Source organism: Psammomys obesus, unplaced genomic scaffold (genome assembly GCF_907164565.1).
Source record: "Psammomys obesus unplaced genomic scaffold, mPsaObe1.curated_primary_1811, whole genome shotgun sequence".
NCBI classification, from domain to species: domain Eukaryota; kingdom Metazoa; phylum Chordata; class Mammalia; order Rodentia; family Muridae; genus Psammomys; species Psammomys obesus.
The window spans coordinates 4,288,179-4,308,748 of record NW_026596460.1 but is presented as its reverse complement, the minus strand read 5'-3'; the positions used below and the strand labels follow the sequence as shown (position 1 = coordinate 4,308,748).

The window sequence follows — 20,570 nt, the reverse complement described above, 5'->3', positions numbered from 1 at the left end:
AAAAAAAAAAAACCCAGCTCCATTGCATCACTTAAAGTCTTTGTGACATGAGTATGTATATTAAGTTTCTGTTACTGTGACAAATTACCTGAGAAAAGAAACTTGAAGGCATAGAAGTTGACTGTTGGCTCCTGATTTCCAAGATTTTAGTCCATGTTTAGTTGGTTTGCTGTTTTGAGCTTCAGAGGAGGCAGAATTTCATGAGGCAGAAAGAAAGTTTGACAAAGCAGGTTCATCTTATGGGAATAAGGAAGAAAAGAGTAAGGGAGAGGGGAAGATGAAGACAAGAAATTTGTGGATGTAATCCAGTCACCCCTTGAAAGTGTCATTAACTAGAGACTAAACCTTCAATGTGAGTTTCTGGTGCCATTTCATTTCCAAAGCATCTCAATACCTCATTTCTGCCCATACAAAACAGGACTTGGCACTGAGGACTGCAGGAGACAATTCACAGAAAACACTCACAGAGCATCGGACGTAACAGTACTGACCACTCTTTGTGCATACTGTTGTAATACTTATGAGTCATTATTTCTTGCAGAAAAAAAGCCTAGATGTTCATACAGTTAGAAATGTCTGGACCATGTCAGGAACTCACTGTGGTAACTGATGTCAGTGTAACAGCATGTGCATTGCAGTTTCTTAAAACAACAGTTAATTACCCTTATGCTGTAAGGTTCTAGGAACATTTGCTAGACAAAGTGTTTTGCAAAAGAAAAGAAAAAACAAAACAACCAAACCAAACCAAACCAAACCAAACCAACCAAACACAAACAAACAAAAACCTACCCTTTTGCTAAACTTACTATTTATTCCCACTGCATAGATTTAAAACACACCAGTAGAGATGTATTAGGGCACCAGAATCTTCTGGAGGCCTGTCGGGCCATGTAGGTAGTGGATGCTTACTGTAAATGTGGGGAAATCTATCTGGTGAAGCGATGGCTTTTATGTTTGTTTAGCTTTCAAGAACCTTTACTGGCCATGGTGATGACACTGATGAGGGTCTCACAGTCAGAGGAAGGAACTTGGGTAAAACACTGATGGTCACAAATAGGCCTTGACTAGCATAGTGCTAAGAGTGGCAATGAATCTTCACAAACTTCATGTGACTTTGATACTCAGGGAAAAGGTGCATATTCTGTTCTTCAGCTGTCTATCACAATCTCAGCAGAGACAGGAGTGTAATTTATTATTGTTGTTACATTGGCTGGTGATTGGAAACACAGTACCAATGTACAAATTAGAGACTCTAATTCTATAGCAATTATCAGCCAATTCTGAAGTTGTTAACAGGATTAAAAGTATGAATTTATTAGCTGACACTGTCACAAATCAAATTTTGATTAGATAATACGAATGTACTAATATGTACACTATTCAAATTTCTTAAAAGGGTAATTTTTAGTACAAAACTTTGATCAAAATTTTCAATAATATATGCAGAGCAGAGGGAGGCATGAATGATTGATGGCTTTTCCTTATAAAAAAAAACCTTATTAAAGGTCCTGATTTAGCTCCAACTGTTTTGGCTCAGAATTAGGAATTCTATTTTTGATGACGGCTCACGCATTGATAAGAGAAACATTTCATGGAGTTAAGAAAGCAAATTAATAACTAGAAACGTAGCAATGGCTGTGATAACATTTTATCCCAGAAGTTCTTGGAGTTCCAGATTTTCAATTTATGATAAATATATGACTTTAAGGAAGGAGCTATATGTAGTAACCCTATACATAAATAGTAACCTACCCATTCCTGAAGCCACATTTGAATTGTATCTGTAATCTGTCCATCAATAGTGCTAAGTACTGTGACATGCAGAGATAAGGGAAGGGGGTGGGGAGAAACAGGATAATTCTTCAATGTCTGAAGAACTGCATTAGTCCTTTAAATCACATCACTTCTTAACAAAGGTGTTTGGCATGAGGTTTGGACATAACAACAGGATAAACTAGATTACAGAAAGGAATGTTTGAAGCCATAGCTCAGCCTATAACGCTGGCACTTTGGAGGCTGAACTGGGAGGGTCTCTGATAGTCTGAGGACAGTCTGCACTAAGTGGTGAGAAAAGAATAGAGACCCTTTTAATGCTGTGTTGGTAGTGATGGTTGGATCAAACAATGTCTAAATAACAACTGAAGAAAATATCCTTAATGCGTACCTAGCCACAGAGGATGAAGGCAGATGTTGAAGGTAAAGCACACAGTAAAAAAATGATTTGTAAAAGAGTGCTAGAGAGATGATCTTTTAAAAAAATCTTCCAAATATATCATTGCTTTTTGATAGTGAGTGATAATCGCTTCCTCTGAGACTTTATTCAGATAATGGGTAGCATTGAAAATTAATGTTACTCAGATAAATGTGGAACTGAGATAGCCCAATCAAAAAATATGGATGCTATCTTTCTCTAATCTAACACATGCAATCATTCCAGGGTCACATTTATTGAAGTCAAAAGGTGATCATCTCACCTTAAAAATTCCTTCCATCACCTGCGGAGCCAACCGTGACTTCTGTCACAAAAAAGCTTCCGGGAGTGGACCCCACCATCCTTCTAGCAGCACTCTCCTTTCACCTCCTCTACTGCAGGAGTCAGCCCTACAGATTCTTGTGACCATTGCAAATGGTGCCCCTGGCCCTGGGAATGGGCTTCAGTTTCTCTTTACAGCTGCTCAAAGTGGGTCATCTTTGGAGGCTTTTTGTGCACAGGACATGTAAAGGAAAAAACTACAAAGCATACAAATGACTCTTTCACATCAAAGAAAATATTTAACTACACACATACACACACACACATTACACCATTATTTAGACATCATGTTAGTAGCTATGTTTTAAAATACAATAAGAAAAATTTTCCAAATTGATTCTCTTCACAGAATCAGGGCAAAATAGAAATTATTATAATAGTAGAACCTGATAGAGACCAACCACATCACAACAGACAGAACAGATTAATATTTTTCCATGTTCAAAAAAATCAAGTTTATATTCTTGCTCTCTTTAATGGATGGCTCTTGGCAATCATTTTGGCTATTTTTGTCCTCAGGCAGGATTGCCAATTCCTTTCCTAAGCCTCATCCACCCATACTGTATGTCTCCTTAGTCAGACCTTGCTCTGCTGCCAGGCTCCCCTTCACTGCCTTGGCATCAGAACGAAATGCTGCTATAAAGGAAAGTGACCCCAAGAATCAGTGTGTGCAGTGCAGAAACCATTTCCTTGAATTGCCTTCCTCCTAGCACGTACGTAGAACACAGCTTCGAGTCATACTGTCCTTTTGTGGCTAATTTGCTCCTGCTTCTGCTTCTGCTATTTTTGCCTCCTCCTCTTGGCCCCTTTCCCTTTATTTATTCAATTATATAGCCATAAAATTTGCTTTTAAGTATGCAAGGGCATAAAATACCAAGACTTTAGTGTCTGTGGTTCCCATAACGAAAATTAAAAGATCTGACGAGGACTGGAAATAATAGAGTAATAATTCTGATAAACATTCTAAACACACCCTGTAGTCTAAGCCGAGTACAAGGAATCTTAGGCCTTAAGCTGCTGTTTCACATTGCACAAGAGAACTCGGTTAAATCATATTTTAGGGGAAGCTGTTGTAAAGTTTCTAACTTGGAAGAAGTTCCTGCGAAGTTATGTCAGCCTCAAGGAAGCCCTCCTTCAACAATGTAATCAGAGCCACTTTCCATTCCCCCAGGGACCCTGACTATGATAAACCTACTCTCTACATTTCCAAATCAATGAGACCAATGTGTTCTTTCAGCAGATTTTTCCCAGTTAATATAAGTTACTTGAGAAACAATTTAAGAAGCCAAAAGATTCTGGGATTTGTTCTACTCAAAGGTTTACAGCACAAATGGGGGTATTCTCAATACCTCTGAACACACATAACAAAAGAAACCACTCAGCCCCATTTCAGTATCTTCCCCACTCGGAAACTTCATGCATATTTAAGAGAATTAATTTATTTTCTGCAATTTGCTCTTAAGAGCTTAAGTGGCCATTTACTGTTGCTTATTTCAGGATTGTATGCCCTTGTTCTCTGAGTCACAGACTTACAGCTCTAGGCTCCAGGTGTATTTATGCTCCCAGAGTATTTTAAATTATCCATCAGGAAATCCAATTTCCCATGTATAAGACTCAGAAGTGATTTTCCACTGTTAACTTTCCTTAATTAAAGGCGTAGGCCTGAATTCACTGCAGACTTCTTGGTACCACATTTATTCATTGGCTCCTGACAGTCAACTTTTAAGAATGTCACAGACATCAGAATATTAGATAGTCATTTAGATTAGGCCACTCGTAGATTAGCTGCAGGATGACATTTTGAGTAGCTAAGTACATTCATCACCGTAACAGTATGTACTCTTCACTCTGCACCATGCACATAGACACCATGTCACAATCTTTACCCTCTCACCATCTTTTTGTGTGTATAATTATATATTTAATATAATTTTTAATTTATTATAATTTATTCACTTTGTATCCCAGCTGTAGCCCCCACCTTCATGCCCTTCCAATCCTGTCCTCCTTTCCTCCCTCATCTCCTCCCATGCCCCTTCTCCAGTCCACTGATAAGGGAGGACCTCCTCCTCTTCCATCTGACCCTAGCCTATCAAGTCTCATCAGGACTATCTTTCATAGTCTTCCTCTTTGGGCTGGTAAAGCTGCCACCCCACCACCTCAGGGGGAGGTGATCAAAGAGCCAGCCACAGAGTTCATGTCAAAGACAGCCTCTGTTCCCCTATCTAGGGAACCCACTTGGACACTGAGTTGCCATGGGTTACATCTGTGCAGGGGTTCTAGATTGTCTCTATGACTGGTCCTTGGTTGGAGTATCAGTCTCAGAAAAGACCCCTGGGCCCAGATTTTTTGGTTCTGTTGTTTCACTCGTGGAGCTCCAGGTCTTCCTATCTCCCCCTTCTTTCATAAGATTCCCTACACTCTGCCCAAAGTTTGGCTATGAATCTCAGCATCTGCCTTAATACCCTGCTGGGTACAGTCTCACTACCTTTACAAACTCCTATGATAGTAACTTCCCTTCATTTCAATTCCAGAGATGTGAGAATTTCAGCCAAAGGGAAGTGAATCAATGCCTACTAATTAATAAAACATGAAAACCACCTACTTCTTCCTTCAAAACTGGACATGTACTTAGAGAAAGGGGACTAAGACAAGTAGATTGAAGAGTACAATTTAAAGATACATGACCCATAAAGAGATTTAAGATATACTTGAAAATTCCTAGAAATGAAAGTTTATATCCTTTTGGAGGAACAAGGGAAAACTTTAAGGCTGAAAAAGCCAAAAAAAGGGAGGGGGGAAGATTCAGAAAACTAGTTTGTAGACTTAGGGGATGAAGTAGACTGCCCATTCCATGGCACTAGCCATGAAATATGGATGACTTGGAAGACAACGAATCTAAGAACACAAAGGATATGACTTTATTGGACTGAAATGCTAACCCTATCTCCTGGTAATAGACTTTCTAAATATGTGAAAGTCATGGATTTAAAGGAAATCATTTTTGGATATATACAACTGTGACTAGTTATTATGTCTCTCAGAGAGTCAACACATAATAAGTAGTCACATTATTCCACAGGAAGGACATCATTTCAGATTCACTCAAAATGCTATGATTCCATCTTAGCCTCTCTGGGTTTGGTCTAAGTTCCCTCTTCAAGCCTTGGTACCATTTCTTCCCAAACTCCTGTGAAGCACAGGGCCCATGATTCCTGTTTCTTGCCAGGGTAAAGTAATTGAGCTTTTCATTTTCCTGGTGTGATTCTGGCAAGGCATTCACAAGGCCATGCTTGGAGTGGGTCCTCCCTTCTTGATAATCATAGGAATAGTGTTTGCCATATGACCCAACCCGCTTAAATTTGCTTATCACTAGGATAGGTCATCTAGAGCTTGCTTTTTTTAAAATTTTCTTTATGATGAGGGAATCTCAGAGCCAGAGAAAAGGCTCTAAGCCTTTTTTTTTTTTTTTTTTTTTTTAATTCTTCATTGCCTTATCCACCTTTGGGGATTCTTTTACTACTCAGAAGACATTTTCTCAGCACTTATTCATTCAGGGACTACACCACCAGTTCCTGATACAGTAGACAACCAAATTAATAGAATTTACCTTTTGTTGGGGAGGTAATAAAAGTTTGCTAATGGAGAGGAAAGAGGATAAATCAAATTGGCAAGTAGCCAGTTGTGCATGTTTGATGGTCATGTTAGATTAGACACATTCTGTAGATAATTAATTTGATAAAAATTTACTCAGCAACCACTCTAAGCTGGGTACTTTATGGTCAAAAGGGATAAATTATACATGAAGCAGATGGAAGATTATATCCCATAAATCTTTATGTATATGGGAGCAGTTAAGAGGGCAAGGAAGGGAAGGCGAGATACTTCACAATGTTATATGACACTTTCAAATATTAATGATTGCAACAATGAAAACAAACCAGAGACGGGATAAAGAGTGCTCTACAGGGGTGGGCTCCATGCCAAGTCAGACTTACACCAGAAAGTCTGTCAAAGCAGTAGAAGTAATATCAAATAGAACACATAAAAGTATAGCAGAAGACCCCAGGTACAGAATTCTAGACAGAGTTTAAAAGATGAGTAAGACTGGAGGCCAGAAACTGATAGGGGTTGGCAATCAATTTGGATGGGTGAGACACAGGCAACAGTGCTACTTCTTATTCTAAGTATGAGGGAAATGTATTGGAAGGCTTCCAACTGGGAGCAGTATGTCATCACTTTAGGTTTAGAAAGATTTATACTGCTTTACAAGGCATGGTTAAACAAGTATGAGAAGATAACCTGGACTGGAACAGAGAATAAGGAGGATGAATTTAAGGCTTTTGGTATTAACAATTATCTTTACCAATGATTCTCAACTAGTGAGTTGTGACTCCTTTGGTCAAAATTGCATTATTATACTTCACAGTAGCAAAATTGCAATTACAAAGTAGCAAAAAAATAATTTTAAGGATGGGGTCATCACACTATGAGGAACTGTATTAAAGGCTCTCAGCATTAAGAAGGTTGAGACCACTGATACAGATAAAAGTTTGCTGATGGAGAGGAAAAGGGAACCAATCAGATGGGACAAGTAGCACGCTGTGTACATTTGATGGTCATGTTACATTAGACACAGTCTGTACACAATTAATTTGATAAAAATGTATTCAGCAACCACTCTAAGCCAGGTATTTTATGATATATGTGTATGATAAAGTATACACAAAGTAGATGGAAGATTATATAAATCTTTATGTTCAGGGAGCAGATAAGAGGGCAAGGATGGGAAAGTATGGTTGACAATCAGTGACATTCATATGCTCTTAAAGGTATGATGGGTCTCAAGAACACAGAAGAAAGGAAAAACAAACAAGCAAACAAACAGGCTCAGACCAAGCCAAGTGAAGATGAATATTTTCTTGTTGACAATAGTGTGGGAAAATAAATTTATTGACTTCTGGGTAACAAATGTGTTTTCTTTGTATTTATTTATTTATATTTTTTCTATTAATCACAGCTTATTTACTTTGTATCCCAGCCATAGCCCCCTCCCTCATTTCCTCCCAATCCCACTCTCCCTTCCTTCCTTTCCAAGTCCACTGCTAGGGGAGGTTCTCCTCCCCTTCCATCTGACTCTAGCTTATCAGGTATCTTCAGGACTGGCTGCCATGTCCTCCTCTGTTACCCAAGGCTGTTTCTCCCCCAGGGTGGGGGAGAGGAGAGGTAAAGGAGCCAGTCATTGAGATCATGTCAGAAATAGTTCCTGTTCCCCTTACTAGGAAAACCCACTTGGATACTGAGCTACCATGGACTACATCCAAGCAGGGGTTCTAGGTTATATCCATACATGGTTCTTGGTTGGAGAAACAGTTTCATCAAGGACCCCCGTGCCCTGATACATTTTGTCCTTGAGGAGCTCCTGTCCTCTCCTGGTCATATTAACTCCTCCTTTTATCGTATGATTTCCTGCACTCTGCCAAAGGTTTGGTTATGAGTCTCTGCATCTGCTTTGATACACTGCTAGGTAGAGTCTTTCAGAGGCCCTCTGAGGTAGGCTCCTGTCCTGTTACTTGTTTTCTCCTACCTCCCATGTCTATCCCATTAGTCTTTCTGAGTAAGGATTGATCATCTTACTCCAGGTCCTCTTTCTTGTTTATCTTCTTTAGGTGCACATATTTTAGTATGTTTATCATATCTTATACATCTATATAAGTGAGTATATACCATGTGTTTCTTTCTGCTCCTGGGATACCTCACTCAGGATGATCTTTTCTAGATCCCATCATTTGCCTGCAAGTTTCAAGATTTTCTTGTTTTTAATTGCTGAGTAGTATTCTTTTGTGTAAAAGCACCACAATTTCTGTATCCATTCCTCTGTTGATGGACATCTGTGTTGTTTCCAGGTTCTGGCTATTACTTTGCTGAAGGTGTTTATCAGCTGAAGGAGTTCTCTGGTTGAATTTTTGGGGTCACTCAGGTTTACTATTATATCATCTGCGAATAGTGAAACTTTGACCTCTTCCTTTCCGATTTGTATCTCCTTGATCTCCTTTACTTGTCCTATTGCTCTAGCTAGGACTTTAAGTACTATGTTGAAGAGATATGGAGAGAGTGGACAGCCCGGCTGTGTCCCTCATTTCAGTGGGATTGATTTAAGTTTCTCTCCATTGAGTTTGATGTTGGCTATAGGCTTGCTGTATATTGCCTTTACTATGTTTAGGTATGTGCATTGTATTCCTAATCTCTCCAAGATTTTAAACATGAATGGATGTTTGATTTTGTCAAATGCTTTTTCAGCATCTAAGGAGATGATCATGTGGTTTTCTCCTTCAGTTTGTTTATATAGTGGATTACATTGATGGATTTCCATATATTGAACCACTCTTGAATGCCTGGGATGAAACCAACTCGGTCATGGTGGATGATATCTTTGATGTGTTTTTGGATTTGGTTTGCAAGTATTTTATTGAGTATTTTTGTATCAATGTTCATAAGTGAGATAGGTGTGAAGTTCTCTTTTTTTGTTGAGTCTTTGTGTGGTTTAGGTATCAAGGTGACTGTTGCTTCATAGAATGAGCTTTGTAAAGTTCCTTTTGTTTCTATTTTGTGGAATAGTTTGAAGAGAATTGGAATTAGCACTAACAAATGTGTTTTCAATTTGCTAGAGACTACTGACTGACCTGGCAGTTATCCCACCTTACTTACTGATAAATATGTATGCTATTTATTGTGTTATCTTCTATGCTTTTAAAAATTAAATTAAATATATAGGTATGAACATTGTGTGTGTGGGTGTCTGTGTATATATGTGCATACAGGCACACAAGCATCTTGGCACACATGTGCAGGCCACAGAATAACTTTGGATGTTGGTCCTCATCTTCCATCTTGCATATGTTCAGGATATTTGTGCCTATTAAATTTGGAGGACTGCCATATATCTACCTCCCATTGTGATCTAGAAATGCTGTGATTACAAATGTGCTACTATCAGCTGTGTGGAATCTAGGATCCCAATTCACATTCTCATGTTTGTGTGGCAAGTGGTTTTTTTTACCCACAAAGGTTCTAGTATTTTAGACCAATAGACCTCTCCATATGCATGTATCTTATAACCAATATGGTTGTATTAAAAGGCTTAATAATATATTGTCATTGTGCTTTCAGCCTCTGTGAAAAACAGTTTAAACATTCTAAGTAATAGGAATTACATCTGTTCTTTTTACAAAAGAATATTTTTATTTCTTCTTTGGGAATATCATGCTTGCATGCAATGTGTTTCGATCATATCTACCTTCCAATTTCCTCTTCCAACTCTGACCAAATGTTCCCCTCCAAATATTTTTTAATTCATAAATTCAATTATTGATGCCTTTGCACACGTGGTTTCGGTGCCATCCACTGGAGCATGCAACATACCAGTGGCTGTATCCCCAAAGGAAAGAAAGATTCTCTCTCCCCAACCATTATCCACTGCCAATATCTCCTCAGCCATCTTGCTGGGACTCTCATTTGCTTGATCTTATGTGTGCACTGCCTTCTGCTCTTAAAATACTGCTACTTTGAAGTGCATTTCCCTGATGACTAAGGACATTGAGCATTTCTTTAAGTGTTTCTTTGCCATTTGATATTCCTTTGTTGAGAATTCTCTGTTTAGCTCTGTACTCCATTTTTTAACTGGATTATTTTGGTTTGTTGGTGTTTAATTTCTTGAATTATTTGTATAATCTGGATATTAGCCTTCTCTTAGATGTAGGGTTGGTGAAGATCTTTTCCCAGGCTGTAGACTGTCGTTTTGTTCTGATGACACTGACCTCTGCTTCTTTTCAGTTTCATGAGGTCCCATTTATTGATTGTTGATCTTAGAGAATGTGCTGTTAGTGTTCTGTTCAGGAAGTTGTCTCCTGTGCCTGATCCTTGATCACTTCTCCCTGGTGGGGCAACATAGTCAGCCCACAGAGGAAGAAGATCTAGACAGTCTTGATGGGACCTGATAGGCTAGGGTAAGACAGTAGGGGAGGAGGACTTCCCCTGTCAGTGGACTAAGCGAGAGAGATAGGAGATAGAGATAGGAAGGGGGCTACAACTAGTATATAAAATGCATAAATTGTAAAAAAAAAATAAGACTCATAAAAATACAAAAAAATGCTGCTACTTCTCTGTGTTATCAAGAGTGACTAAAATACCTCTTCAGAAAAAAAACACTTATTCCAATTTCTTTTGCATCTTATTCAAATCATGAGCTCCGTCTCCTAGTGATGGCTTCATCCTAGGAAACCTGCATGACTGTCCCTCTTCCTGCCTAGTTTCATGTTGTCTTTCCTTTTACATGAGATCTGCTCTTCCTTATTCACCTGTCAGTCTGACAGTTTCCCAAGGATAAATAGCACATTATCAGTTATTTTTTTTTCTAGTTGATTGTCGAGGGAAATGAGTAAGGGATAAATATGAAAGCAAGGGCAACTTTGATAAGCAGTCCCACTGTCAATCAATGTCAATTAGGGATCAGTACTATAAGGATTTGTTAAGTAGAACTGGGAGCAAAATCTAAAGGTCTGTAAACAGTGTAAAACTGCCTTGTCTGGTGGACAGATAAACACAATGATGGGAACAAATGGAAAGCCAAAGTTGTGTTTACACTGACACAACGCAATAATGAGAAGAGGGGATAAAAACAGGTCAGAAAGGCTGGGGACCACACCCAGCAGTTCTGAGCTCTGGCTTCTGTTCCCTTGTTACCTCTCACCTCAAACACGGCTCTACGTGAAGACCTGACTGTATGTGGGCACCTGGACACCTCCTTGCTGCATGCAGTGTGCTCGCCAGCTTACATCCCTGGGCCTCCCCCAGTCTCTAAGCAAGTGCTGTAAAAAGCCTCTAGGCTAGCAGCTTTATGGTTTTCAATTTCCTTGGGTCAATCCACAGCCAGCAATAGAGAAGCTCTAAATGATCTTTCCCTTCTTCTTTCCTTTTTAGGCTCTTACCAGTGGATCTATAGAAAATGTCTCTCTAAAACTCACACATTGTCTTCCATGAATTTGGAAACTGAAAGCCACTGCCTCAGAGCACTTTTGGTGGCTGAGTTTTCTAGTACCACAGCCCAGTGAGCCAAGCTCACCAAGAACTGAGAAAGACTTCCTTTACCCATCACCATACTCCAATATCTCAACATCATTAATGACCCACAGGAAGCTTCAGTGAAGTATGGTACAGGGTTTTCTTTCTATGTTTTTATTAGGAAAATATGAGAGGTTTCAGGAAAAAACACTAATAAAAAAATTGATTTAATTATCCTTTATTTTTGTGATGATTCTTGCCCTCAAGTGTGTGTGTGTGTGTGTGTGTGTGTGTGTGTGTGTGTTTGGTTATTTTTAACATCTAAAAGTGAATCTAGATTCATCCTTGGACTAGTAATGCATGCATACACATGCATACATACATGCACACATTCATGTGTATACCTCACTTTAGACTGTATCAACTCCTGGCAGGGCATGTTAGAATTTTCACACTGAGCATTCAACCTATCCCTCATTATCCTAATTGCTTTTGTGGCTTTTGGTAATGAACTCCTGCTTCATTACTTTTTGCCATAGTGCCATTGCCTCTGTCTCATTATAGAATTCATGTAGGTAAAACACACTTGCTCAATTAAAATGTTGTTAATTACCTAAGTTACACATGGCATTAATGTATACAACTAGAAGGAGACCACTACAGGCATCTGCTCCAAGGAAGATGCACTGTAGTAAAGAAATAGGAAGCATGCATGGAGGATGATACTATTAGATTCTGAATAGTTGCATGGGCTAAGAATTCAAAGGAAAGAAAATGTTTCATTTGATAAGGAATAGCAGGATTTGTGTACAGTGTGATTTTAATTGACCTTTGACGCTAGTGGCGATGTTAAAAGGAAAATACAGTCTAGCAACACCAGGGGTGGAGTCATAGGGGATGTGATAGAATCATGGGGCGGGGAGTGGCGACATAACGCTGAATCTCAAATGCTTTAACAGGTTCCTGGGAGAACAGAACAGACTAATTATACCATTAGGATAAATACAAGGAATAATGAAAGAGATGAAAAAGATTTTGGAATGACCTCGTCAGTCCACTTACTCATTGCAGACAGCTGTGGATGGTGAGGAAGCTGATGAGAGTTTATATTCACATTACATCAAATAAGAATGGGAAGTGCTACTTTGGTCTTTATTCACTTAGCCCTACAAGCAAAAAGCCAGACCTCCCACCATACTAGTTTTGTACTGGATCTCCCCATAGAGATGAGCACTATGTATTTAGTTCCCATTGTAATCAATGCAGTGGAAACTTAAACACCTACGTCCTCATAGAGAACTTGCCTTGGAAAGACACAAGTCAGTGGCGCTAAGACAGGTCTCATGTTTTACATTTCTTAATTATATGACAAATTTAAGTTGCCCACAGCTCATTTCTCTTTTCAAGAAGACGTGTCACTTGTACTCTGCAAGTTAGTGATTTTCTAAATATGTACATGAAAATACTTATCAATTTTATCTGATTAAAATGGAACAGAACAGAACAAAACAAAACATGCAAACCCCAGGAAGTATTTAGATGGCTTGGAGGATAAAGATGACTTCTGGATCTGAGTTCTATCTCCCAAACCCACAAAATGGAAGGCGAGAATGGCTCCACAAGGTTGTCCTTGGATCTTCACATTTTTACTATGGTCACACATAAACACACAAAATAAGTAAACAAAAAAAAAATCAGAAAGCTTCACGCTGTGGTAATTTTGTATAAGTTGATTCCTTAAGACATATACACATAAGAAACAAGAAACATTACGGAGGGCTAAGAAACAAGTTGTTAGTTACTTCAGGGTGAGCTGCCAGACAGAAGCATAATTAGGGCATCCTGAGCTGTGGTGTTCAAAGCCACCATCATGGAGTGAACTAAATCAGAAACAACTTCCCAGGAAAAGAAACACACAGTCAGTGTGAACCTCCAGCAGCTCCCACAGAGCTCCCCAACGCTCATCTTGTCTCTGCTTCTCTAGAACTTTTTACTGCTATCACCTGGGCACTAGGAAGAGGGACATCTTACAAAACCACGCTCCTGGCTTGTGTTATCTGGGTGCATTCCCTCTCTGTGGGCTCACTAGTTCTCAAAATGAAGGAAGCCTCAGTAGTCACCCACTGGTTCTCAGTGTGATGAGAATCCACATGACTTTCTAGTATTGTCCAACTTACTGATGCTGGTGTCAAAATTGGAGCCCTGTTGCCATCTTCCTTCATATCAGTAACTGAACTAACCAGCTGCATACTTCCTTTCCTTCTGTTACACTTCAAGGAAAACTCAAAGTAGGAACAACAGGGATGGCAAGTTATTTTAAACACTGATCTCTCGACATGTATTTTGTCAGCCAGGTCTGAAGCATTGAAAAACTGTCATTTTGCCTGCCTTACAAGCTCAAAGTCAGAGGGCTTTACCTTCTTTCATTGGTTTAATTAGACTCTTGTCTGGAGAGGGAAGAAAGTTCTGTGCAATTCTTTGCTCTTTTTCCTTAGCTTAGGAACTTATCTGCTCTGTATGTAATCTTTACCTTGATTACACTTTGAAATACAGGGAAATGTGTTTTATAGTTATACAAATATTTGCTTCCCAACAAAATTTGGGTGCATACATGCACACTCACGCACAGGCATGTATGCACATTTTTTTTTTTTTTTTTTTTTTTTTTTTTTTTTTTTTTTTTTTTAGGCAAAGGAGCTTCTGCTTCGGCTCTCAGGGCTGGCAACCACCCCCACCTCTGATCTTTTATTTAAGCTTAGGGTTCTCCAAATGTTTCAGAGTTCTTTTTTTAGCAATCTGACCTCCAAACAACCTAGATAACATAGTAGCAGCTCCCTGCAGAGAGAGCCACCAGCAGAGGACTATGCAGCCAATCCATCCTAGCTACAAACCCCTCTTAGAACAGGCTAAGTTTCCTTCACAAATGCTGGGTGAATCTTTTCTCCTTGAATTCTTGCTACAATTTCCTTGAGAAGCATGATAAATGACAACATTTGGTTTATAATCATTCCACGAATGAGCTGTCGCAGTGAGTTTAGGTTACATGTACGTTAGAGTGCAATCCACAGAATGGTGGCCTGTGCGTTAGCAGTTCAACTAGTACAATGAATATTCTAGGTGATGCTTACATAATTTTAGTCACTATAGTGTTTTTTCTTGATTTTCTTTGGTGTGAGCCTGCCCAGTTTAAGGGACAATTCACCTTGAGAAAGAACTTTGAGATAGGCTCTTTCATAATGTCTAAAACTTAAGGAAATACAGGTTAATTGACCAGTGATTAATTTTTCTTACGTACACAGAGGACTAAGTTAGAAAATATGAACTTCAACAATCCATTCAGTATTGTCTGTCTTAATTTTCCATCTGTAAGATGACGATAATGATGTTCCCTCCACATTAATATGAAACTTGACTTAAGTGATTGAGTTGAGGGCAAGTATGAGATGGGATATGTGAAAGCTATTCAGAATATAAAGTATTATTATTTGGGCCCAGAGGAAAATTATACCCACTGTGCTGTTCCCACAGTAAAAGTTTATTCAGAACACTTCTTGATTCTTTCTCTACAATTCATGTAATCACCAAAGTTATTGCTTTCTTGTCTGGATATATTAACTTGATGGCTGAGTGCACAAGGCCCACATCTGAATCAGTGCAAAAATGAAACGTGGAGGAGGGAAAATGGAAAGGGACTCTTGAGCTTCCACTGAAGTCATACTCATCAGTCAACCTGCCCACATAAATACTGGGAAATCAACTCAGTTAAACAGTTGGGAGGCAAACCTGAGTTATAATATTGTTCCTGAACACAGGTCAATGAAAACCTGGCATGCACACAAACTCCCATTTATCATATTCTCTACAAATGCCCACTAATTGTTTTCATATTTAAATGGCTAGAATCAACCACAGCAAATGCATGTTGTCAGACTGTTGGGCACTTTCCAAAAGCAAACAGAATGTCTATGACATATAGTAAATTATTGCCGGTTCTTTGTGTTCTCAGCAGAATCACAAAAGGGCAAGGTCTTCAAAAAGAAAAAATCATTTATGTCTGCTTCAACTCTACAATATAGAAAACAGTACTGGAATCAAGTCAGTGGAGTGAAGTGTGTGTGTGTGCCACATGCGTGTACACACTTAGTTCTATTTGTTATATTTTGCATGTTATTAGTCTTACATGCTTGGAAAGGTAATTTGCTTATAAACACAGTATTTGAAGACCTTTCAGAATGATTCAGAGTTTAAAAACTAAGAAAATTTGTAGAAATCAATTATATTCACTTATTTTTGACAATAGTATACAAATTATACAAAAATATTGATTTCCATTAGTATTATCTTCTAAAATGCCAATTTCAGAATTCATTAAAAGTGGAAATTTTATTATCTATAGCTCCTGGCAGATAAAAATCTGTGTAATTCACAAGAAAATCCAAATTTGTATCATGGCACAAGTACATACATGTGGAGGTAGTAGGAATGAATAAAGTGACATTTGCACAGACAACTCACAGGTAGCTTCATGGTGTGCATGGGATGCGTGACATTAATGATAGTCAGTAAACTGGTATTCAAACATCTTCCACTTCCTGAGAGTCTAATGATACATGCCTATCAGGTTAACATGGAAAGACTAGCCTTCTATCTCCTGCTTTTTCACCAAATCACCCACCAGACTGCTGCCTCTCTAGAAAGCACCAGCCTCTCCCATAACAAGTTTCCAAGGCTAATTAAAAAAGACCACAAAAAACAGACATGGCTAATAAGAGAATGGTTAAACACACAAGCAGGTGGAGCTATAGCTTTGGTCTAAGGGATTTCTTATTTGATCCAAGAATTAGATTATATCTTTAGCTAAACCTGACTATGAGCCTTGGGTCACAGAAATCAGAACCAATGGTACTTTTACAAAATGAAACATGTCCACAGCATCATTTTCCTTTTATCTTTAGCCTTCACCACTAGTTCTCAAAATGACAAATGACCAGGCTGAGACAGACCTAAGGAATATGAATAATCTTCATGCCTACATTCAGAGTGAGTTTAGATATATAGCGGCATACATTTGCTTTACAGATGTTATTTTAGAGCACTGTTAAGTCTACTGATTAAAAAGCTAACATGGCAGTTTCAACTGAAAGCCTATACTCAGTGTTCATTTATAATCTCTGGATCCTGTGCCTATGTTACTTTTATGATAATAGTCACTACAGGTGTGAACTGAGTTATAAACCATGACGTGATACTAACCTGGGTTATCTAGGTGATTCCCCTATTGTCAAGGATCCCTTAAGAGAGGGAGACTGAAGTATCAGCATCAGAGAAAAAGTGACCTGAGCAGCATGTTTACACCTTTAGACTATCACTCCTATCTCTGTCAAGACTGAAGGGAAACTTCTTTTCAGTGGACAGTGGTTCCTGCAGAGATTCATCATCAGTCATGCTGCTGAGGATAAATGGCTGTTGCATAGTGGTCCATTGCTCAGCTATGAATAGAAGAAAAATCAGAAATACATACCATTTTCTCTAAGGCTCAGGGAACACCATAGAGGAGAAGCAGAATGACTCCTAAAGGATGGATCAAGGGGTGTAGTATAGTGTAGCTAGTTCTTTTAAAATGAAATATTCCCTGCTGAAGTGGGTTGGAAAGTGCCTAAGATCCAAGATGCTCAGGAGGATCAGAAAACTCACAAAACACAAGGCTCAAATGAGGCTCTTTCTGCACAAATTGATAGGAGTTAGGAAACCCCTCACTGAAGCTGGCTGAAAGCCAAGGGAACTCCAGTGCTACAACTTTCGTGAGTCACCATCACAGTGGGGTTGGCTTTTTTGTGAGGCAGTTGCCCCTGAGTCACCTGTGCTCCTGTAATAACCTCTTACTCATATCCCTACACTTGACCTTGGTAAGCTCTTTGGTTTATCATCTTAGTATAATTGTTTCTTTGGTCTGCTGTCAGTGTCCTATCAGATATGAGTAGACATTCACATAATCCTGTGAAACAGTGAAACAGTGGTTGCTTTTCTCTGAAGACTGGGACCAAAGCAATGATGATGTCCATTTGTAATTGTGTTCAAGTTTGTGCTGATGGTTCGAGCCTTCCGTAAGTGAAAACATGTTTCCCAACATGTTCTCATATGAAAAATGCTAATGAATCCACTAATGAAAACCCACCAAAACTGTTCAGCAAGGCTTTTTGGATGGCTATTTTGATTGTCCACTTGACTACCTCTGGAATTGATTAAAACCCCAAAATGGCATACCTATGAGGGAACTTGTTTAATTAAATCACTTGAACTGGGGAGTTCCACTTTATATTCTGGATCTTTGAGGTGGGATGACACACCTTTAATCTAGGACTTCTGAGGAAGAACCACCCATAAACAGGGCTACCCATATGCAGGGCTAAGCTTGCTAGAAGCCTATATTCAAGATGTGGAAGAAGGGAGTTTGCTATTTGTCCAATCGTTCTTTCCCTGGCAAGGAACTCCATTCCTTCACTGGCATTAGCTCCTACTTCTTTGAGATTCTAGCATATACTGAAGACAAGCTGAGACATCCAGTCTCATGGACTGAACAACTACTGGATTCTTGGACCTTCTTGCCATTGTTGTAAGCTATCATGCCACTCTAATCTCTCTCTCAGACACATGTATATATAAAGAGCTTCTATATTCCTGAGAATCCTGACTAACATAGCAGTAGAACATGAAATCAATAGACACACATTTGATACATGTGAAGTAAACTCACAATAATTCTATCATAACAGCATAAAAACAGAACAATACCTGGGAACTAATGGAACAAAAAGACTGCAAAACTAATGGAATAATGTTATCAAAATGTGGACCAAAGTGTTAGAAGACTTGAATAAATAAAAAGTTGTCTGTGTTCACAGATTGGAAGATTCAACACTGCTGAGATGTTGACCCTTACAATGATTTACAGAACCCAGACAAGAAACCCCAGCTGATTTACTTATACAAATCAACACGCTGAATTATTATTTCATATCACTTCTAAAAATTAATATAATGTTGGCAACCAGAACCCAAACATAAGAGCAAAACCCTGTAAATACCAACATAGGAGTGAATATTCACGATAGTGGGCTTAGCAAAATCATTCTTTCACAAAGTGTGTGTGGTTTACATTTGTGTGCAGGTGTCATCCTTAGGTCTAGTTATGTGGATGTGTACGAGAATGCTTGTGTGTGTGCAAGTATGTGCACATGTATTTGGAGGCCAAAGGTCAACCTCAGGTCTTGTTTTCCAGGCATATTTCTTGGCTTGCCAATTAGACTGGGCAGGCTGGCTAGCCCACTCCAGGATCTGTCCACCCTCACCTCCCTCCAACTATTAATAGAAGCAGGAACGACCACACTTGGCTCTTTACATGGGTTCTGGTGTCATGCCTGTTTGGCACTTTACTAAAAGAGCTATCTCCCCAGTCCTAGCACAGTTTTCTTTTTGTTCTTTATTTGTTTTTGTTTTTAAATAAAAGACCATAATAACTTGATTCTTTAAAAACCATAAGTTGTAGTGGTAATACACTGTGCTGCTGAACAATTTTAAAGAGTTATAAAAAACAAAATAAACATTTCAGTTGTTTTATTTCTGTTATTAATGAGCAAGCTAGTAATTAAAACCACAAGTCCAAAGAAGAGTTAAATAGCAGACACATCTATGGTCAGGGCTGCTAAAAGAAATCTCCTGATAGACACAGAGCGGTCTAGTTACATGCAATAATAACCCATTTTGTTTGTACAGAACAAAAAAATATGTGACTTATATGAACAGGAACCATATATAAATCACTGTCAGCAGTTAAAACACACAGCACCCAGAGCTGCAAATTAACCCAAATCAAGATGTGCTACAGAGTGAGGTCATCCAGACTAGGCTCCATCATCAACGGAGATATCTAGGGATGTTTCTGCCTACTTCAAAGCTTTCTGAAAGTTTTCATGGCAGCAAGTGGTGTGCCTGCATAAGGTTTGATAAGTGAAATTTCTCTGCTGTTGAGCTAACTTTGTTCCATTCTAAAATTACAATTTCATTACATTTTATTTTATTTAAATTATTTTTTATTTTTCTTTCTTTCATTAAAAATAAAACTGTGTCACACTGGGTCTGGGTTTCCTCACTCAGGGTAATATTTTTTTCTATCTCCTTTCATTTACCTACAAATTTCATTTTTTAAAAATGTCTGAGAAATACTCCACTGTGTAAATGTACCACATTTTCTTTATTCATTCAACTACTGACAGAAATCTATGCTGTTGGTGTAGATTTTCCAATTATTGGATATTATGAAGAGAGTAGGGATAAACACGGGTGAACAAGTGTCTCTGTGGTGAGGTTAAGCATCGTTTAGGAATACGCCCAAGAATGACACCGCTAGGCCTTGAGGCAGGTTGATTCCCAGTGTGAAGAACCGCCACACTGATTTCCGTAATGGCTGTACAAGTTTTCAGTCTGACCAGCAGTGAAGGGGTGTTCCCCTCACTCTACATCCATGCATGCATAAGCTGTCATTTCTTTTATTGGTCTTGGGCATTCTGATAGGTGTAATAGGAAATCTCAAAGTAGTTTTGATTTGCATTTCCCTGAATTACAGATGGGCCCCACAATGGGTTTTTCATTTATTTTCATTCATTATCACAGAGATGTAGAGAAAAACAATTATTTTAAAATTCAAAGCAACCTATAACCACACAAATGAATAATGACATACTGCATTTAGGCAAGATCAAACATTATATCCTTCCCAGAGAATCCGGGATGTGCACAGTGCTGTGGAAACTGGATGATAAAGGGCATTCTAAAGAGCTCAGGGAAACTATACTTGGACTTATAACTTCTATTACCATCAGGATTTGAATGCTGGGCTATAGGCCCTCTCCTCCATCTGCCTTTTGGCTTGTTGCTTTATCCTTCCTGGTATCAATGCTCAAAAATGTGGTCACCACTG

At 38.7% G+C, this 20,570-nt stretch overlaps 1 protein-coding gene across 2 annotated transcripts in view; it reads right to left on the bottom strand.

Annotated features, from left to right (window-relative positions):
* Nucleotides 1-20,570, bottom strand: part of Tpk1 (thiamin pyrophosphokinase 1) — a 368,986-nt gene that overhangs the window by 64,008 nt on the left and 284,408 nt on the right. The window lies entirely within an intron of this gene.